This window comes from Cyprinus carpio, chromosome B22 (genome assembly GCF_018340385.1).
Source record: "Cyprinus carpio isolate SPL01 chromosome B22, ASM1834038v1, whole genome shotgun sequence".
NCBI classification, from domain to species: domain Eukaryota; kingdom Metazoa; phylum Chordata; class Actinopteri; order Cypriniformes; family Cyprinidae; genus Cyprinus; species Cyprinus carpio.
Window position 1 is genome coordinate 6,604,954 of NC_056618.1, and position 22,497 is coordinate 6,627,450.

Here is a 22,497-nt window from a genome sequence, read left to right on the forward strand (position 1 = left end):
CCGTCTTCCATAAGTGTTTTAACCAGAATTTTTGGCCCTTGTAGTAAAGGGATGATGTATCCAGTGGATCATACTGGCTTGCTAGTATGCGATAAACAATGCTCATTGAGGTTTTCACCATTTGTAAGACAGTCTGTGTTTGTCACTGCAAGTGGCTTGTGAACAGTGCCACATCAGTCTACGTGCTGAGGAGTCCTTGCGACCGAGTTTTATTTGCTGACAAACCACAGTTCACAGCCCTCTGATTTTTCTTTCGCGAGGATAGCGTCTGACAAATCACATCACAGAACATTGCTTACCATGTAGCGTATTGAGCAATTTCATTCATTCATTGGTTCTCTGATTAATGAATCAGACTCGTTGAAGCTAAAACCAATGCCGCATTCCTTGGCTAAAACCCAAAGCTTTTAGCCCCTGAACATCATGCAGTTAATCAAACTCTCTGCAAGCTGAAATGACCGGCCTTGTGCCAGCATGGCTGGGTTTTAAATTTCCTGACCAGGTCGTAAACTTTCTTAACTGGGATAAACAGAAAAAGCCCTCTCGTCTAGGAAATTCTTGTAAGAAACAAGGAAAGTAATATATTCTAAATGTATTGGACTGATTTCCTTTTTGTACTTAGATTGTCGTCCTATCACAATTGGAGTATCTGCATTTTTATCGGGGTGTTAATCAAACTTTAATGTGTGTAAAATTCGCATATGAATGTAACTTTATGTTTCTCCTACCTTTACTGTCATTCTTGGTATCTGTTTACACCGTCTGCTTTAGACGAACCAGTCATACATAGGAAATTACAGTAAAGGTATTATTCTGGAATTACCATCTTGCTGAAATATATCTGCTGCATTCTGACAACACCATAACTCACTCGAGTGGGGTGTCTCCCCAGAGAGACAACGAAACTTCGCTCACGGAGAGAACTCTGTCGCGATGGCTCCACTTAGGGAGCTTCATCATTTCCGGTTTTTCTTTTCTTTTCTTTACTAAGTTTTATTCGCCTCTCCCTACACGAGGGAGACGACTCTAATCATTTCTTTGGTAACTCCAACGTTATGAATCCTTTGAAACTTTGCGCGAGTCTGCTCGCCCCGAAGACACGAGAGCAACACGCCCACTCCAAAAGAACGACACACGCAACGCTGGTCTTTAGCAGGCACAAAGATATCCACATGCAGTATTATTTCCTATAGAGATTTAAACGCTGCTTACGGTTGTCTATTCCTTTTTCAATGAGATCTGATTCCTTGTTGTCTTTCAAAAGGTTACTATATGTGCTTTCACCCATATGGGCGTCATTCGGCATGCCTTCTGCCATATCTCTCTCCTCACCTTCTCGCGCTCACCCTTTCACTCAATCTCTCTCTCTCTCTCTCTCTCTCATTTTTGTTATTCGTTTTGTATTGTATTTGTTTTTTTACTGTTTGTATTGTTATACGCATATTTACTCTGTGTGAAATCATAGTTTGAATGTATTATTAGTTCAATTATTCAAAAAAGCCAATATATTCATGATTGCTTCTGTCTAAATGCTCACATTCCGAAGTCAATGAAATTTTGATCTTAGCTACAAAGCTTATTTTGTGACTTTTACAGTAACCTAAATTTTATAAGGACAGGAGAATGGTTTCATGGCCAGAAACTATTTTTTCCTGGAAGTATAAGACGTGATAACTTTATTGAAAGTTGATAAGTTAATCTTACGGCCGTTTGCTGGGCGGCGGGACAAACCACTGTTTGATTTGCATTAATTCCCAGTAAAAGATATCACGTTAATTGATATGAAGAATGGAATATTGACATATTAATGAGTAAATTACAGTTGCCTTGTAATGAGTTATTGATATATACAATTGACCTATTTTTCACTCTTCAATAATTTTAATTGTAACTGTTACATGCGATATATATATTAATCATATTCCTACTTAATTATTAAAATTCCCTATATATCATTTGACGCTAACGTAATTGTACTACCCAGTGCGGCTACATTGCCCACTGCCCTATGTCAAAAACCACCAGTAGTCAACAATGTTCTCATTTTGTCAATGAGTTTCTTAGCCTGATGCTGACACCTGAAGTGACTGTAAGCAGTTGTCCACATAGAAAGACTGCTGGATAGACTCAACTACCTCTTCATTCGCCCTCAGTGTTGTCTCTCAACATGCCTCTGGAGAGCATATGTGGCGCAGCATGGACTACATGTGGTCCCAAATGGTAATACTCCTCATGTCATAGATGTCAGGGTGTGCGGCTCCCTTTCAATGTCCTTCCAAAGAAAGATTAAGAGCAGTGGCTGATCTTCAGGTGGCAGTCTGATCTGGTGATGAACATGGCTTGTATGTCTCCCACTTATGGCGGACAGCATACTGTACTGAATCTATGCAGGACTCCCAGCAGTGGTGGACCAAGGGCAGGCGACCAGGGAAGTAGATTGTCATTTAGGTTTCTCTGCAGATGGCTGAAAGAGCAATTAAAACGCCACACAGACTTTGCCATTGTGGTGCACAATGTGGTAGGAACAAACCATGACTCAATGGAATTGGCTGCTTCCCTGCACTGGTTTATCCGGAACTGCATAGCCAGCCTCTTCAAAGTTTGTGTATCTCTTTGTTATACACATTTGCCAGGTTTGTGTCCTTAATCAAGCGGGCGTTCTGTGGCTCTTAAAAGAGCCATGACAGCATTTGGTGATGCCTGAAATTTGGGTCCATCCACTTTTCGCAGCAGCGGAGTAGCGTAGCGATTTACACCATCAACTGTAACTTGTAACCGTTTTCTGTTCCAACATGGCAAGTGCAGCTGTATCTTGTTTGGAACGGATTACTTCTTTTTCGTTTCTTGATGGCAGTATGTCAAGCTGCCACAATCACTCAACATGTTGACGTAAACTCTTGTGTAGGTGAAAGGAATGTGGTGTGAAGGCATGAGCTTATGTTTGAGGGTTGCTGGAAAAAGGTTGTTGGTCCTTGAACTGTCCAACCAAGCAGCGTGTGTACTGCTATAGGGCTACCAAGCAGACCCATACGAATTGGGCAGTATGGTGTGATCAGCTGCGGATAATCTGATCCTATGAGCAGCAGAGGCTGTACTTTGGTGAAGCTTTGTAAAGGAATGTCCCTGAGGTGTCAATATCTCCTCTTCAGTGTGTCTACTGGATAAGACTGCTCAGCAAGATTAAGATCTGCAGCTGTGAAAGCGTTCTGAATCTGGTGTTTTACATTAAGGTGTGACAGAGCTGATACCTCAAAGGAGACGGTGATACCTCTCAGGTGAACAAGGTCGTGTCTTATTCCTCAGGTCCTTCTAAATGCAGATGTTTAGCTGCTGCATGTAGTATGATTGTTTTTTCAGACCCATCGTCCAACACTGCATGAGTCTCACTGGGACTACTTTCAGCATGACTCTGCCTGAGTGACTGGTTTGATCCAAGTAAACTTGAGAATTGGTTGTGCTCACCATTAGTATGCTCTGATTCTCCACAGCAACTACAACTTCATGTAGAACGGGCAGGTGGAGTCCCCCGCATGTAGAACACGTTCTCTTAAGAGTACAGCTGTCTGGTTTGTGACCTCGTCCACACCTCCAGCATTTATTGTGGTCCTTTACCCAGCTTCCTCTTTGAGTGTGGTTCAACCTGCAAAAAGCTGCACAAGCATTGAGGTAATGTTCATGGTTGTTGCATAAGGGACAAAAGAGCTTAAAGCGATCTTGCTTTCTAGCTGTAGCTGCCATTTTAGAGCCTGTGGATGAGCTAGAGGGCAAATTGATGGCTTGAGGTTGTTCACTGCCTGTGAGAATTTGTGGCTGACTTGGCTTTAGAGTGAGGAAGGAATTTCTGTTCTTGCCGAAAGGGTTCTGGTTGCACTGGCCATGTCACCCGTCGAGATATCTGAATGGCCTGGGACTTCCTTTCCAGCCACTCAGCAAATTCTGGCAATGTGTAAGTTCTAGAACTGCCACTCACAATGATGTGCTGACTCGCGCATGCGTGAGGCAGGGAATTTTGTACACAATGAGAAAAACCAAAGAATATATTTCTAATGTTCATAAAAATAAAATTCAACAAAACAAAATTGAAAATCACAAATTGATCAAGAGCCTTGAGCTAGAGCAGTTAAAATTCCCATTTCCAGCATCAGGGCAATAATTAAGAATTTCCAACCAACAGAAAATGTTACAAAACTGCCTGGAAGAGGACGTGTGTCTATATCATCCTAATGTGGCGTGAGAAGGAGAGTTTGAGTAGCTAAAGACTCTCCAAGGGTCACAGCTGGAGAATTGCAGAAAATAGTTGAGTCTCTGGTTCAGAAAACCTTTAAAAAAATTGTCAAACAGAACCTACATCAACACATGTTTTTTGGTAGGGTTACAAGAAAAATTATTCTAGCTCATTCAAAAACAAACTAAAGAATATTCAGTTATCAGCCATGACTGGAACTTTAAATGGGAATGGCTTGATCAGATGAAGATGAAACTAAAAAATAAGCTTTTTAGCAGCAAACCACTCAGAGATGGGTTTGGTGAACACAGAGAAAAAAATACCCCCATGTGTACAATGAAATATTCTGCTGTATTTTTGATGTTGTGGGCCTATATTTCTGCTGGAGGTCCTGGACATATTGTTTAGATACATGGCATCATGGATTATATCAAATACCAACAGATAAAAAATCAATAAGTGACTCTGTTCGAAATCTTATAATGGGTCACTGAGCTCAAAACCAAGCTTCTGCTATAGCCATTCCAGTCCTCTGACCTAAACCCTACGGAAAATGAAAGGAGTGAAAGAAGAGGAGAAGCACGAACATGGAGATGGGAATCTAAAGGGAATCATGCATTATAGGAGAAAATTTAGAGCTGTTAAACTGGCAAATGGAGGTTTCAAAAAGAATTGAATAAAGGGGGGCTATTAATTGTGGCCAATGTGTATTAGAGAAAAACATTTATTTCATAATGATATTTCCCCCCATTTTAAATTCTTATTATCCAATGAAAGGATACATTTGTGTGAATTTTTTTAATAAAAGACCAAAAGGATTAACAATGCAGATGAATTTTCACATCCTTTTTTGATCATATTTACCAAGGAGGCCAATATTTTTGGCCTTGACTGTATTTTGGCAGTTTTCGGGAGAGATTTGTGTTATTATCCGCAAGAATGATTATAACAGAGTCTGGGTGTTGTTGTTCTGTGTCTGTGATTTGATCAGCAAGTATCTGTAAAGCCAGGCTTATGTGTGCTTACGGAGGAATGTAATTACCTATGAGAATGAATGAGCAGAACTTCCGCAGTGAATAGAAGGGCTTATAGTTAATGAAAATCACTTTTAGATTGGTACAGCATATGTTCCTTGACTGTACACCAACTTTCACTAATGTAAAAGCATGTCCCGCTGCCGAACAATTTCCCTGTTGATTCTGCGCCGCGGTCCACTCTGAACTGCTGAAAGCCTTGCAGATGAAGCGTGCTCTCTGGGATGGCGTCATTCAGCCAGGTTTCCTTGAAACAGGGCAGCCGAGTTTGAAAAATCCTTATATTTCCAGGAGAACAGAAGGAGTTTGTCCATTTTGTTGGATAGAGAATGGATATTCACCAGTTGAATGCTAGGCAGCGCTGTTTTGAAATCTGCACTGTCTAAGCTTAATGAGCATGCCAGCTCGCTTCCCCTATCTGTATATCCTGAAGCATCTGAAAAGCACTGCCAACTACAATTTTCAGCAAAATGTCTGAATAGTGAAAACCAGTAGAAGATTTAGTGGTGTGTTTTGATCAAATGTTCAGCAGTTCATCCCTGGTAAAACTGGTTGTGTTGGAGAAAAAAAAAAACAGGAACAACTAGCCAAGCACCGGGTCTGCCCATGTGCGGCACCATCTGCCAAAAGACTAATTACTGTTGCATCTTACCACAGAGGTTGGTACCTTCAGTTATGTTTGACTGTTGACTTGCTTTATTACTTTCCATGAATCTACATTCTAATTTCACAGATGTGGGTGTGCCTGTGTATATGCATGAGTTCCAGCACCGGCCAAGTATATTCAAAGATCTCAGACCCAGCTTTGTGAAAGCTGCCCATGCTGATGATATTTAGATTTGTTTTGGGGGCCTGCTTTTGAGATGGCATATCAAAGTAGGTATGCAAATCTAAGAACTTGTTTATCCTGGAAAATTATTATGATACTGGCCATTTATACTGGACAAATTTCTATGGGGTAGGGATATAATGGTTTGAAACTTCAAAAGATTGAAAACAGAAATGAAAATAGTAAAGTGGTGATGTATTTATTGATATCAACTCTTTGGTAATGGATATCATCACTCGACAGGTACACCTACTGAAGAGGAAAACCAGATATGCAGAACTGCCATTGGGTACTGGGCTAACTTTATTCATGCTGTGAGTTGTGCATCAGTTGCTGGACAGTAAATTAGGATCTGTTACTGATGACCTTTTATTCCTTAAATAATTATTTCATTTCCACAGTTCTACAAATGATCCCAGTCTTGTGCACTGGCCTGTATATGACAAGTGTAATAAATACATGAACCTGGGATTGCAGCGAACTGAGAGACAGGGTCTGAAGATGGACACGCTGCTCTATTTCACTGAAGAAATACCTGAAAAGCTTGCTGCACTCCACAAAGCCTAATTATTTCACCAATAAGTGTAATGATTCTAGTATAAATCAATCTAATTCGCATTTGTGTGTAAATCTTTGTGTCTCCATGCAGTGATATTCTTCCAAGATAAACATTTTGCAACTTGATTTACAAGATTTCTGGACGCTTCTCTGTTTTTCTCAAATCCAGCCAAAATCTGAATTTTTTTCTGTATATTATAGTCAAATATAGTTACAAAAACAAACAAAAAAAAAGGTTAAAAGGTAACATTTTGTTGAAAAAAAAAAAAAAAGACTGGATAGAAATGGCAACAACATGCCAAATATATGTTTTTCTATCGTAGTTATATTTTCTGACTTTTGAATAAGCATTTCACTGCTATAAAGAATATTTCTTAATGTTTATATATTAATATTAATATATAGATATACCATTTACTGGTAAAACAACATGCATTTGTTATTATTATGTAGTTATATGCATATGTATTATAATATTCAACTGTTTTCTACAGGATTTTGAAATTGCATCATGATAACAAGATGATTTTAAATGGTAGTATATATTTTTGTAAATAAGTTTTGTAAATTATATTTTTGTAAAGGTACTCATCTCATAATGGCTGCCATCTGTAAGATTGTCATGAAAGTTTTAAGCAGCCTAGTCCTTAGCAATATGAACATAAGGTTTAGAAATTCTTGTCTTTAGAGAGGCGAGTTTCTGCTTTAAACACTAGAGACGAATGGTGCGCTTGTGCTATTGCCAAAATGTCCAGCAGAGCATAGTAACAAGAAAACATAATACAGATACATTTAGGAATCTGTATGAGCTCTAACATCAGTTCTGGTAGATACAGATTTCATTATCTTTTCTGGGGCACATTTTCGTACACAGCCTCCTTCTTAGATTTCTGCAAGGAAACAAAAAACTCAGTAAGGAACCAGGTATTACAACAGAAAATAGAAGACCATGTTTCTAAATTTAAGAATAACCTTTACAACAAGAATTTATCAATGTAATAGGTGCAAAAAATATTCCACATTTTTCTTTCAAAGAGCTACTGCTATTACAGAACATAGGCTTATAAAGGCCGTTAATTGAGCAGTTCATCACATGGCTTAAAATTTATATATATATATATATATAAAATGATCAAACAGATTGTAAGTGTTGAAGGTTTGTCATGACAGCTTCTGTGCTGAGGATGGCTTCCATTCACATAAAAAGCAACAGCAAACTTGATGCAGTATAACATGGGTATAACATGTGTTGCACGTGTGTTGCAGCGCAACAACATTTTATCCTTTTTTCCTATGAAAATCTGATGGATGACTTTGTATATTTAGAATAACAAATCAAATTATTAATAATTAAAACTGCTCACATATAATTTTAAACAAATAATTATTTAAATTAGTAGGCCACAGACCACCCCTTATGGAAATAAACCATGGTTTTATTGTAGTAAAAGTGTAGGTTTTTTTTTTTTTTTTTGGTTTATGGATTACCATTTGTATAACCCTTATGTGCTATTTTGGGTCAATTTGACCCGATTTGATTATTAGTTAACTTTTTTTTTTTTTTTTTTTTTTTTTTTTTTTTTGTCTCCAGGTTTTGTGACTTTTTCTCATTTAAGGTTATGAACATGCATGCAAAGTTTCAACATGCTGATGTGTTTTGACATGTCCACAAAAATTGTTGTACTGTTTATTGTGGTACAAAAAAAATGTTCCTGTGTCAGTTTTTTAATCTTCTAAGGCAACTCAACAGACCCAGCATAATAAAATTGATTGGTTATATTTTGTTATTTTAGTTTTTTACTATGCTGTGGAGCTAAAAATGTAGCTTTTGCCCACTCATTTCAATACAGAAAAATATTTTGGCAGCCAAAGATGGTAAAAATTAGCTATCATTTATTTTTTAATCTATCTGAAATACTATTAAACATATCCTGCTTTTCTTAACATTTTGTGACTTTTTCTCATTCAGGGTCATGAACATGCATGCAAAGTTTCAACATGCTGACACATAATACAAATGATAAAAAATAAATAAATTGTTATGTAGGTACTGTTCCCCAAGGTCAATTTGATCCGTCTATTTTAATGTTCTAATCTAAGGTAACTCTACATAATATTTTCAAGTTAGATTTTCTTATTTTTGTTGATGTGTTGTGAAATGTACATAGATAAATTTGTATATGTTTGTGATGTTCACGGGTCAATTTGACCCACATAGGCAGCCATACAAAATCAACTGTACAGACACAAAATAACAAATTATTTTGTTGTATGTCAGAGCTCCTCAAATTTTTCAGGTGAAAAGCTACATTTTTAGCTCCATAGGGTAGTAAAAAACTAAAATAACAAAATATAACCAATAAATGTCATAATGTTGGGTCTGTTGAGTTGCCTTAGAACTTTAAAATAGGCACGTATCTACTTTGTTAGAACATATTGCTAGTGTTGAGGTGAACAATTAGTCAGTGCAAGACAATACAATTTGGGCAAAATATACTTAACCAACACCCCCCCCCCCCTTCAAACAGCAGCTTCTGACTAACTAACTCTAACACAGTCATAAATCATCTCACCATTTTATATAGTGTAGGTTTACACAATGCTGAATCAGTTCTGTCTTCCTCCTGTGTCTGGGTGGCTTTAACATTAATGCAGACAAGTTGCAACAGTTAAAAATGCAATCACATACAATTACACGCATGCACGCATACACACACACACACACACACACACACGCACAGTGCTTTCTGTAAAATATATTCTGATTCAAATGCATTAAATGTATTAAATATTTGTAGTTAATAATTGCTCTCCTGACCTGTTTTTCTGCAGATGCAGAACATCACGACAGCAGCTACAATCAACAGAGATCCATCAGCAACAGAAATCAACATGCTGTACAATAAAGGTAAGCCCTGATCTGTAATGGAGAAAATTAGATAGTCAGTCTGACCTCAAACAAGACTGAGATCGCTCAGTGATGGTTTATTTTTGGTATATTTTTTGGTTCAGGTATATACATCATCACTAATATTCACCACTATAGTACCTGAACATGTGTGACAGAGTTCACTGATGTCCAGATGTTGAGTCTGGTTTCTGATGGGATTGTTGATCACACAGCTGTAGGTGTTTTTATCCTGATATTCCACCTCCAGAGGTAGAGAGAGACTGATGCTGAGATCAGACACACTGATGCTGGACAATAAACTGTTTCCTTTGTACCAGGAGAGAGTCACATGATCCACATTCACCACTGAACACAGCAGTGAACAATATGATAATGTTGAAGATGAAAAACATTATGAGGAGTTACTGCTGATGACAGGAACAGGCAGACGAGCTGAAAACATGAAAGAATAACGAGAAATCTAATGGGTAAATCCACACAACAATTCTGTTTCCAGTGTAGTGTGTTGACAGTCAGTGAGTCTTCAGAAACTACAGAATTAACATATTTCAGTTTATAGATAGTTAAAGGAATATTCCAGGTTTGGTAAAAAATAAGCTCAAACTGTGACAGTGAATGGGGCCAATCTGTAAACATTAAAAGATGGACTGTTTCAATAGTTCAGCCACGAGACGTGAACAATATGACTGTTAACATTTTCTGTTTATATTTAAGTTTTTAATTTTGTTTCAAGTTCTTTTCAAGGTTGTCAGCCTTAAGCCACAAATGCTTGATGGATGGATTGAGCCTAACTTGTGGTGAACCTGAAATACTTCTTTTATAAAACATGAATATGCAAAACATCTTGGACCAATGATCTCTACTCACCATAGACAGAAAGACTGAATGTTTTTGTTGACCGTTTTGCTCCATTTATCTGTAGTTCATAAACTCCAGCATGTTCATTTCTGTTGTTTGTGATGATCAGAGATCCGGTCTGTTTGTCTAGATTTAGTCTGTTTCTGAATCTCCCGCCAGGAACATCAAATGTGGAGAAGATTCCAGCAGTTCTACTGATTTTATTTATTTGAGCTATCAGAGACTTTTCAGCTCCAAATGTCCACAGTATTTCATGATCTTCACATATTTCAGTAACATCGGTGTGTAATGTGACAGAATCTCCCTCCATCACTGACACTGACTCACTAAACACACCTGATGAAAAAACAGGATCAGGTTATAAACATATCTAGGCTGTTTTTGTTTTTATATATGGAACATCTAAAAGATGAACCTGAATCCAAAGTAGAGCTCATAATGATGTCTGTTTGATTTGATGTATCTGTGAAAAGCAGCCAATTCAAATCCTCTAACTAATTTGAACAGTAGCAGCAGCTTTATTGCTCTGAAATACAAATAAAATAAAGTCATAAAAATGCATTTATAACTTACCAATCAGATAACACCAACAGAAAAAGAACAAAACGATTGTATCAAACATTTTTTTAGTTGTTCAGTGAAAAGTCTGATCTGCATCTGCTGATAACACTCAAACTGTTCATCTGGTGTGTGAATTCTCCCACAGCTGATTTTGACCCACCTACTTCACATGCACACACTCTGTATGTGTGGGCTTCCTTTAATACTTCACCTGTTGATAAATAAACATCTGTGTTAATTATGTAGTTGTTGAACATTTATATATATATATATATATATATTCCTTTAATACTTCACCTGTTGATAATTTAACATTGATCATTTTTACAGATCTGTCTGTGTTAATTATGTAGTTGTTGAACATTGGACAGTCAACTTAAATTTCATGGTAAAATAAAGCTTTTGGGTTCTGAGATGTTTTGCAATTATTCACTTTTTGCATATGGCATGCAGTATATTCCATACAGTCTGCTTACACACAAGTCTTACTGATGTGTGGGACTAGCAGCTCGTCTGCTGAGACAAATTGAAAGCTGCTGCGGTCGGGTTTCTTTAGAAATCTGGTTTGAGCTGCTGATGAACAGACAGCTTGTGTGTGAGTGCTTGCATGGTCATTTGTTTGATGTATGTTCAGTTTGTAGGTGAAGGGGTTCATCCTGTCTTGCTATATGAACATCACAGTTGATCTTCTTTACATATAGAACTGTTAGGCTAACTATGTTAAATAAGCTTTTAACTATTTTTAGTAAAGCCATTGTTGTTAAGTAACTTCTTTCTATTTGCAGACTTCACTGTTTGAATAGTAACAATATATTATTTCTTACAAGTTAAACATATGAAACAAGAATTGTGTTTGCAGGATTGCTATGTAACCTGATTGTTTTTAGAACACTCAATACTGGCAGTGTGTTTTCTAGAAGCACATGTATGATCATGAAAAGGTATGAAACGAAAGAAACAACTGTAAAAAGGATCATATTACTTGAGTACAAAATAAAAATTAACACAATTTAAAGAAACCCTGAACCCCATTTTTTATAAAAAAAAATCTCCACATCTGGTTGAAATTTATTCTAAACATTAATTTTATTTAAAGCTATGCTGGTCTCTTTTTTTTTTTTTTTTTTCAACATCTCAGGAGCAATTCAGTAAATGGGTTCAGAAGCTGTTTCCCCATCCACCCGTCAAGTGCATTTTAAAATTATTAATATGATGATGATATTCACCCAGCTAAGGATTTTCTCAGATTTAATGTGGATTCAAACACTGGATTGAGGTGTTTATATATAATTGGATAAAACAAAATAATTTATATTTCCAGCTATTAGCTAATTTGGATCTGGACTCATTTACTGAAATCATTTACTTATATTTTATTCACGAATGTAAAATCTAAATTTATAACTGATTCTAAATGTCAAGCTTAAACATTTGAAAATCAGATGAGAAAACATCTGAAAATCACTACAGCGGCCCACATTTTCAACTCTTCCTCCACAACTGCAAGGCTGCATTCCACTTCACTTTTTACGCCCTTCCCACATTAACTGTCCTCCGTCTCGCTGACTTGTTGAAAACAGAGGTACTTTGTGCTTCCAATAGTGATGCTCAGTGTGTGCATACTTTATTACAGATGAAGTGGATTAGACGCAATATTTGTCAAATATACTGACGTTTTGAGATGTTCTCATGTAGCAACAGAAACACATTTCATTCAATACTCTTTCATCATGTCTTTGCCAGTTTGTTTTGTACCTCTGTTTCTCTTCTCTGTATTTTGATGAGCTGCTTACTACTGCTCTACCAAATAGTTTACGCTTTTGTCAGTTCTTAGAGTTTAGAGCAGGGATAGGCAACTCCGGTCCTGGAGGGCCACTGTCCTGCAGAGTTTAGCTCCAACCCTAATTAAACACACCTGAACAAGGCAATCAGTGTTTTCGGGATTACTAGATAGATACAGGCAGGTGAGTTTTTATGAGGGCTGAAGCTAAACTCTGCAGTATAGTGGCCCTCCAGGACCGGAGTTGCCTATCCCTGGTTTAGAGCTTTCTTTTCTTGTTACTTGAGTTAAGCCAAGCTTGTTACCTCAGTCATTTAATGTTTTGGATTATTTTATTTTATTTTATTTTGTGGATTACTTTTTCATACCTCTCTGTCATGTTTTTCTTGTGTTGTGTTTGTTCTGTTTTGTTTTTAATTCGACCATTCCATCCTTCCCTGATGGAGACTTGCTTTGTGCTGTCAGGGCCTGTCTTTTCTGGTCTCCTGCCTGGTCTTGTCCTCGTTAAGTCTCCCTGTTTGGACCTGGCCTGTTTTCCTCAGGACTCTTCCTTGGGAGTTTGATTGCAAGAGACTGGACAGGATTCACATTAACGCTTTTACTTTTTGTACTGTAATTTTTTGACAGACCATGCCATTGCGATACAGAAAGGAAAAGACAGTACTGCATAGCACAAAGGGAAAAAAAAAAGTAGAAATGTGATTATAGGACAGTCTTTTTAGGGAAAACTATACATGCAGTACTGCAGGAATTACAGTGCACATCCACATCACAATGAATATCTTCTCTTGCAATGCAGCATGGAAAGAATTCTTGAATTCCACTTACAATGCAGCATGGAAAGAATCTTTTAGAGTGTCTTATCCAGCCTCTGCAGGCGTCTGCTGTGATGTCATCACACGCTGCATCCAAATTCCTCAATGGGGTTAAGGCATGGAGAGTAGTGTGAGAGGAACTCCATCAGCATCCTGTTGTGGGCTGCAAACCATTGCCTGATGATGTTAGAGTGATGGAAACTGACATTTTCCCAAACTATCACGTACTTTGGCAGGTCATCTCCAATCTGGCCCCTCTCTTGTTCAGGAATGAGATCCCTGTAGAGAGTGTCTAAAAAGGTGACAAGACACTCTGTACTGTATGGCCCATTAATGGTTATATGCGTTAGCACACCATTCTCAGAGATAGCAGCACCCATTGTTATGTTCCTGCCCAGTTGGCCTGGCATCAACTGTAGCTCTGTGGCTGATGATATTTCGACCACACCTTCTGCGTTTCATTAGGTTGAAGCCAGCCTCATCCATGTAGATAAAGCTGTGCGGTGGTTCACTTTCTTCCAGTTCTAGTATACGCTATATCCAGAAGACACAAAATGAGTTTTATGAATTACATGCATATTCATTTTGGCCAAGATACAGTTACATCAAATGTATACATCATATATTGCATCTTTTCTACAGCCATAGCAAATGTGTCACACTTACTGTACTGTATATCACTATACGATGTTGTACTGTTTACTGTGAGGTACAGTTGCTGCATGTTCATACATGTTTTACCTGTACATGCTGGTAGCGCAGCTCCTTCACGCTTTCACCATTTCTTTCGAATGGAACAGTGTACAGCTGCTCCATATTCATTTGGTGTCTTTTCAGCACCCTGTCAATGGTTGAGATGCTGACTGTTTGGATGTTTTCAAAGATGTTGTTGTCCTCTTTAATGGCACTCTTTATCTCCCTTAGTCTTATGGCATAGTTTTCTACAACCATGGTGCAAATAGCCTCCTCCTGTTCAGGTGTGAAATGGGGCCCCTTTGCCACCCCTGTGAAGTTGAATTGCAGTCCTATGTGGAAAAAATATAGTAATGCAAAACACAAAATTTAGTAAAATAAAATGTCACGGTTTAAAGTATACTTACTGTATATTGTAAAATGCAAGTGGAATACTGTAATATTGTATGAAGCATTACAGAAAGTATACAGTATTCCAGTACAGTGCCTATTGTTAGATTACATACCTGTTCAGTTGTTCTCCCAACATTTGGCTGCACCCTTCGACCAGCCTCGGCCATTGTAAGCCCATGATTGAGAATGTGGACTACAAGTGTGTCTCTTTTCTCATCAGGGACACGCATATGTCCTCAGCCTCTTTATCTGTTTTTCCTCTTAACTCCTCCGCCATGCAGCCTCACTTCTCTTCTTCTTCTTTCTGGCTGTAGACCCTATCCAATTTCTTGTCCTTCCATTGTCAGACATTGAAACATTGTGTTGTGCTCCAGCTATATATTGTGACGAGCGTCCTAGGAGGAATCAGCGTCGCCCTGACAACCAACGACATACACCTGCACGTCCTCACCGCCGGCTGATCGGCCACTGCTGCATCTCGTTAGAACACAGCTCTTAAGCAGCAGATGCTGAGCAGACAGGGGGAGACTGGTCTCGAGCTGAATGCACAACCCACTAACCCATTTCTCTCCAGAAAGCAGCGAGTGACCGACAACCCACCCATGCCCATCCACTTTGGAGCACGTTTGGACACCCACAACCACTTGGATTGAGCACTGAAGAGCACCGTGAGCACCAGCCTCCACGCACCGGCTTGCCATCCTGCACCTGTCACTGTTGTAAATAAAATCCACCCTCCGGGGCCTTTTGTTGTGCACTAAGCCAAAACTTGTCGAGTGATTCTTCCCCACGCCACAATATATATACTTGCCAGTTGATGGTTCATGAGATGCACCTTCGTTAGAGAAAATCAAGATTCACCTGGGAGCAATTTACCAATTCAGGACAGATTTAGATGTATAGAAATGTATAGAAATGTATATATGACAACTTGTTCAACCATTTTGCATGCAAAGACTAATGATATGAACTAATGCCTAAATGTTGTGGGGGTTGAGACTATTCAACAGAGACCCATTATAATACATTTTGATCAACATGACATAAGCAATTAATAAAATAGGACACCCCGGACTAAACACAAACAGCACTAATTCCGGTTCCGCACGTGATCTGTTTGCAGTGTACAGTAGCTGCAGCAGTGCTCTCACATCAGACGCGTTTGTAGTCTGATCCGCGGCGGTATACACCTCTACATTTATTCATTATTTTTATTTCAAATTCAAACCTTGTTACTGAAAATGTGTATTTAACATTGTGATTCTCTTTATGCACACTATAGAATCTAATTTACGAGTTATTCACATTTAAGAGCAACAAATAGGCTATAAACAAGTATTATTCAATGTATTTTATTCTATATTTATATATTGCTCAAGCAAGTGGCAAAATATTTAAACAGCCTACAGCCCTTTTAATCTTTAAGAAATCCTGCAGGTTTTATTTTGAAGAATGTTGTTAACAAGTTGAGTAGCCTATATTTAACATTCTTGAAAATACGCATACGTTTCTTTTTTTGTATCCAGCAGAAAAAAAGAAAATCGCACAGGTTTGAAACTTGGCTGAAATTTTTGGCTGAATTATCCCTTTAACAGTTTTGAAATTCGGTCTTTAAAAATGTTAAAAACATTCTGTGAGTTGCGAAAAAGCAATGTAATATATTAACATCAGAAAATAACATTTACGCAGCAATGTACAAACAGAAAAAAAAAAAAAAACCGTCATACATCGTCGCGAAAGAAGGCGTAAGGAGCATCCCAAATTACTTTCACTTCAACTAGTTAAACACTGTCGATGGGATTAATGCAGGGGAACAGAGCACTTTTACTTTCTTGAATCTGCAATCATCTTTTTTGCAAAAAAGTGAAAATGCATGTCTCTATTTTTCTCTTGCTGTGTTTGCGTGTGCATGGTAAGACATTTAACTTATTTTAATTTTTCTTTTTATTTGGGTAGGTCGTTTTGCAGAAAATGCTCTAAAAAAGGGGGGGCAGGTTAAGAAGTTAACGATAAATGCTAACGTGACATAGTTCGCTTTAGTATGAGCTCTATAGCTTTATATGCGACGGATATGTTTTTATTGTTTATATTTTGCTGGGCAGTTGTAAGCAGAGGTGGACAAACTACACAATTCCATTACTTGAGTGAAACTACAGATACTACTGGTCAAATATTACTCCATTAAAAGTGAAAGTTGTAAAGAAAGAATTTTACTTAAGTAAATGCACAGAAGTACTTGCCTTTAAATACAGCCTACTTGAGTACCAAAAGTGAATTTCCTTTTTTATGTCAATGCAATAATATGTTTTATTATTGTGTGGGCTAAAGCAAAGAAAACAAATAATCACATGGACTGGGTTATTTACAGAACAATAAGAAACAACTGTACAAAATTGGTAAAAACTCTAAATGTGACTTCTATTTAAATATGATAAATGAGAATTTAACGATCCGTCTAATTGTTTTTTATTTCTTAATATGGTAATTCAACGGAACAAGAAAATGGGGAAGCTGCTTCACGTTATACAACTCAGCTTTTCACTTTTACTCCCATTTTAGCTACGCAAATAAGTTAAAAAAATCAGCTGATTTTCAATGTGCTATTCTGTAAATAATTGTGTTATCAGCATATAAATGAATTCTAGCTGAGGTTATCCCACAGCCAAGGTCATGAATACAGATGAAAAATAAAACTGGTGCTAAAATAGAAGACTGTGGGACACCTTTTGTCATTTTTAGTTCAGTTGAAGAAGAAAAAAAAACAAACAGCTGAGACACACAGTTCTTTCTTATAATTACTGAACCAATTTAGAGCTGTTTCACTGTACACAACTTAGCCTCTGCAATAGAAGTTTATGATCTACAGAGTCAAATGCTTCATATTTACATATTTTAGCCTAACATTAATTGGTCAAATTTTGGTTTAATTAAATTTTTGTCTTGCCATATCGTTTAATGTTCGCCACTGTCCAGTGTGGCCATTTCCTGAAGAAAAAATAAATAAATAAATAACTATCTATATATATGATGTAGCCTAATGAATAAAATCATATTTTGATTACCCAACGTTTAATGCCGTTGTTCTCTTATTCAAATTATAAATCATATAACTAAACAAATTAATAAATATTTAGGTGAAGCTGTGCGCTTGAATTTGTCATCACATCATTCTATGCACTGTGGTGAGTACGCAGTATGCTGCACTCGATTTTTCATGTGCGTGTGCAAAATTTACCTGCTGGCGCTTTTAGTTATACAGACCTCTGGCGGTTCTAGTGTTAAAAGAAACATGTACTTTATGTATTTTTGGATTTGTTATTACATGAGTGCAGGGCAAAATTTTGTTGTTTTTTGTGTTTTTATTTGATTTATTGTGAAACTTTTTGTCCTGGCATTTTCCAGACTCCCTGGAAGAAGAGATTTTTCATCTCAATGTGACTATCCTGGTAAAATAAAGGATTAAAAAATAAATAAATAATAAAAAATACACCTTGCTATATTATGCCTCTGAAGCAAATTACAATACATAACGCCTGCTGAACAATAGCTTGTAGTACATCTTTAGAATAAAGAGCTTTTGGAAAGTTAAAAACCTATAAAAATGAAACAAGCAAGTTTTAAAAAAAATAAATAAAATAAAATATATTTAACACACCTTGATTCCAGGCTTGGAATCAAGAATAGATTCCTTTAAAGGAATACGGCCAAGAGCCTAGCATTCATACTAAGTCTTGCACACAGATTCCTACACAGCAAAATCCCCCAGTGCTTCAGAGTTTATATGAGTCCACACTCAGAGTATTAAATTAACACCGGAGATTGAAGCCACCGCGAGAAGCCCTCACGATTTAGAAAAGAACGCAGAGAACTAGCATGCAAAATTACCACAGTGTGGATTTTAGAAAGTACGCAAAAACTTCACGTGCACATTTACAGTACCATAACATGGATTTAGATACTGTTCTAAGGGGCTCTCGTCATTAACTCAATCTATGGTATAAAGCTGGAGTGGCTAGCAGTAAATATCTAGCTGAGGGGAAGGGCAAACCCCCAGCTCTCAAATGAGAGGGGAGCTCGACCTACCACATGTTCCAATGCTGGAAAAGCTAGCAGTAATTTACTTAGCTGAGGGAGCACAAACCCAGCTCTCACCAAGAGAGAGGGCTCAACCTATTAGAATCAGAAAGGTAAGCGTACTGCAGTTGCCAGGTGCTCTGGGAAAACAGAGAACTCAACTCTCAGGTAAGAGGAGAACTCCAAATTCAGGAAAAGAGTAGAGCGCTCATAGGCAACCCTTTTTTCTTTTTTTGTAAAGGGGAGCGCTGCTATATTACCACGAGAACAGCCCACAGAGCAAGGAATTCAACTCATCAGAAGGAGAGAGAACTCAAGCACCATGCTCACAATAACCCTCCATGCTGAGGGGAGTGAAGCTTGAAAGTGTGTTAATAGAGACACACTGGTTGAGTGGAACCCAAGGTACAAGGGTCTAACCAACTCAGAGAAAGGGAATGAAGCTGAACCTGTAACCCTTACTGTACAGGATTTCAGAAAGTGTGCAGAGTCTTACATTCACACTTACCACCTATGTGGATTTTAGAAAGTGCGCAAAGTGCTAGCGTGCACACTTACCACTTACGTGGATTTTAGAAAGTGTGCAAAGTGTTCAACGTGAGATTCTCGCAAATGCGCCCTATACTTCCTGCTTGATGCGTCAGGAAGAAGGAATATCCAGGAAGCCCATCAGGGCAACCTAGCCGGGCATCCAGGAAATTTTTGCAGTGCTGTGCCGGGGGCCTGATGATCAAGAAGATGGTGCAGAAGCAGCTTCTTCTCCCACAGAAGCCTATGACCTGGCTGCATGATCCAGGCAGCATGAAGCCGGAACAAGGCTATCAAACCGGCTGGACATAATATCGACGAGTGAAGTAACACTGCAAGTCGAGCACCCGGTTTCTGAATCCAGCCAAGGGGGGTGCTTCAGAGGACCTACCTTAGAAGTGACAGAAACCCACAGGTCCCAGAAGAACATGGCAAAGAAATTTCACAGAAGCATTATATACACATAACCACCAGCAAATTAATACGTGTGTGTATATATATATATATATATATATATATATATATATATATACAGGTCCTTCTCAAAAAATTAGCATATTGTGAAAAAGTTCATTATTTTCCATAATGTAATGATAAAAATTAAACTTTCATATATTTTAGATTCATTGCACACCAACTGAAATATTTCAGGTCTTTTATTGTTTTAATACTGATGATTTTGGCATACAGCTCATGAAAACCCAAAAACCCAAAATTCATGAAAAGGTTCTCTAAACGAGCTATTAACCTAATCATCTGACTCAACTAATTAACTCTAAACACCTGCAAAAGATTCCTGAGGCTTTTAAAAACTCCCAGCCTGGTTCATTACTCAAAACCACAATCATGGGTAAGACTGCCGACCTGACTGCTGTCCAGAAGGCCATCATTGACACCCTCAAGCGATAGGGTAAGACACAGAAAGAAATTTCTGAACGAATAGGCTGTTCCCAGAGTGCTGTATCAAGGCACCTCAGTGGGAAGTCTGTGGGAAGGAAAAAGTGTGGCAAAAAACGCTGCACAACGAGAAGAGGTGACCGGACCCTGAGGAAGATTGTGGAGAAGGACCGATTCCAGACCTTGGGGGACCTGCGGAAGCAGATTGTGGAGCCGATGGAGCCGATGGAACAGGAGTCCACCAGGCCGGAGCAGACGGAACTGGAGCCCACCAGGGCGGAGCAGGCGGACCTGGAGCCCACCAGGGCGGAGCAGATGGAACTGGAGTCTGCCAGGGCAGAGCAGATGGAACTGGAGCACACCATGGCGGAGCAGGCGGAACTGGAGCCTACCAGGGTGGAGCAGCCGGAACTGGAGCCCACCAGGGAGGAGCAGAGGACCACCACAGCCGAGCAGATGGGACAGAAGACCACCAGGGCAGAGCAGAATGGTCCGGGACCCATGGCAGAGACCGTGGCCTAGGGAAAGCAGAGACAGACAACACAGGCAATGCATTCATGGTCTCAGAGACTGAGGCAGGGAACACAGAGAGTTCATAGATGGACTCCAAAGCCATAACAGGACAGAATGAGAGTTCATAGACGGCTTTCATGGCCATGACAGGGCAGGACGAAGTTTCACATACGTCCTGCATAGCCGTGACAGGACAGGCAGTGAGTTCCTGGACGGCCTCCGTGGCCATAACAGGACATGCAGTGAGTTCAAAAACAGCCTCCATAGCCGTGACAGGACAAGGCGAGAGTTCATGGACGGCTCCCATAGCCATGACAGGACAGGACAGGACGAGAGTTCATGGACGGCCTCCATAGCCATGACAGGAGTGAATGGGTTTCGGGATACCAGCTGCACGTGCTGCCACCAGCGGTGGATCATTCATACTGGATGCCAGTCTGGGAGACTGAAGAACTGACCTCGAAGATCTAGGTGCAGCTGACAGGAAGTGACCTGACTCTGGACAAACAGCTGAGACGTGACGAGGATCTGGAAGGTCAACTGTGACTTGACTTTGGAAGATTGACCGTGACTTAACTGGACTAAGGAAGATTAGCTGTGGCTGCCATTTCTGGAGGAAGTGCCATGACCCGACCTCCCTCTAGAGGGCGCATGCGAGGAGTGGGTTCAGGACCACACTTGCGAGGAGTGGACTATGGGTTGGCGGCCATTTTTTGCTGTAGAGCCGGGTAATCATGCTAGACAAGACAAGGTAGGAAACGAGACAACATGGGCTAAACAATACTCAGCAGTGAATGGTGGTGTGAGACTGAGTTATATACTGAGAGGATAATGATGTAACGAGGAGGGAGGAGCTAATCAATTACTATATAAACTAACAAGATGGGCAAAGGAACAAGGGAACACAGAAACAATGGGGAACAAGAACATTTCAAAATAAGAGTCCAGAAAACCAAAGACAGGGAACACAGACTGGGATCCTGACATATATTAACAGAATTTTATGTATTTATTTATTTTTTCAAAGAGTTGCTTTGGATCAGAGTTTCCGCTAAATGATTAACACGTTTATGTGGTATATTCAAACTGTAGGACAATAAATAAAAACATTATATACAGCTTATGTAATATTGTGGTAAAATTAATATACTTATATACCATGATATTTATAATGGTTAAAATTCATTACGAGTCTAAGGAAATACTTTGTTGTATAAATGCACAAATATATAGCCTATAATATTGTTACACGTTACATGTACTTACTATTGCAATAACACTTTATTATGCATAATTACATGCAAGTTAATATAATTACTTAATATAAATGAATATGAGTCCGTACTTCAATGTATAATAACACTGCAACAAGGACACCTTAAAATAAAGTGTAATCTAATTTTGTTTGCCTTTTAATTAACTGTTTATTCTTCTTCAGGTTTTTTCGTTGCTGGTTCAGACACAGTGTCGGTGAAGGAGGGAAATTCAGTCACTCTGCACACTGGTATTAAAATGAACCATGAAGACTATTTTATGTGGTATTTCAATAAAAACTTCATAGCTGCAATCACTGGAGATCTCAGTTATATCTGCACAGATGTTCAGTGTAAAGATGATGATGACAGATTCAGAGACAGACTACAGCTCGATCATCAGACTGGATCTCTGACCATCATTAACACCAGAACCACAGACTCTGGACTTTATGAACTACAGATCACCAGCGGAAACAACAGTGTCAGCATCAGCAGCATAAACAGCTTCATTGTTATTGTCACTGGTGAGTATATGAGTAATGATACTCACTAAATATAACCATATTTCATCT

General features: G+C 38.6%; 1 pseudogene; it reads right to left on the bottom strand.

The window, feature by feature from the left end:
* The window catches only part of LOC122141463, a 45,051-nt pseudogene extending 34,031 nt beyond the window's left edge, over positions 1–11,020 (bottom strand).
* Between the last annotated feature and the right edge of the window lie 11,477 nt (positions 11,021–22,497).